This window comes from Corvus hawaiiensis, chromosome 41, assembly GCF_020740725.1.
Source record: "Corvus hawaiiensis isolate bCorHaw1 chromosome 41, bCorHaw1.pri.cur, whole genome shotgun sequence".
NCBI classification, from domain to species: domain Eukaryota; kingdom Metazoa; phylum Chordata; class Aves; order Passeriformes; family Corvidae; genus Corvus; species Corvus hawaiiensis.
This window is the reverse complement of record NC_063253.1, coordinates 70,108-70,919: the sequence shown is the minus strand read 5'-3', so window position 1 is coordinate 70,919 and position 812 is coordinate 70,108.

Genomic DNA, 812 nt, shown 5'->3' with positions numbered 1-812 from the left:
TGGACCTGAAATGGACCCGAAATGGAGCCAAAATGGACCTGAAATGACCCAAAATGGGCCTGAAATGGACCTGAAATGGACCCAAAATGGACCTGAAATGGACCTGAAATGGAGCCAAAATGGAGCCAAAATGGAGCCAAAATGGACCCGAAAATGGACCCAAAATGGGCCCGAAAATGGACCTGAAATGGACCCAAAAATGGACCCGAAAATGGACCTGAAATTCCCCCAAATCAGACCCAAAATGGACCTGAAATGGACCCAAGATTTACCCAAAAATGGACTCAAAATGGACCCAAAAATGGACCCAAATTTCCCCAAATTGGACCCAAAATGGACCCAAAAATGGACCCAAAATTTACCCAAAAATGGACTCAAAAATGGACCTGAAATGGATCCGAAATGGACCTGAAAGGGGCCCAAAATGGACCCGAAAGGGGCCCGAAATGGACCCAAAAGGGGCCCGAAATGGACCAAAAAATGGACCCAAAAATGGACTTAAAATAGACCCAAATTCCCTCAAAATAGATCCAAGAATGGACCCAAAATGGACCCGAAATGGACCTGAAATGGACCCAAAATGGACCCAAAATGGACCCCAAAAGGGGCCCGAAATGGACCAAAAAATGGACCCAAAAATGGACTCAAAATAGACCCAAATTCCCCCGAAATAGATCCAAGAATGGACCCAAAATGGACCTGAAAACGGACTCGAAATGGACCCAAAATGGACTCAAAAATGGACCTGAAATGAACCCAAAAATGGACCCAAAATGGACCCGAAATGGACCCAAAAATGGACCTAAAAATGG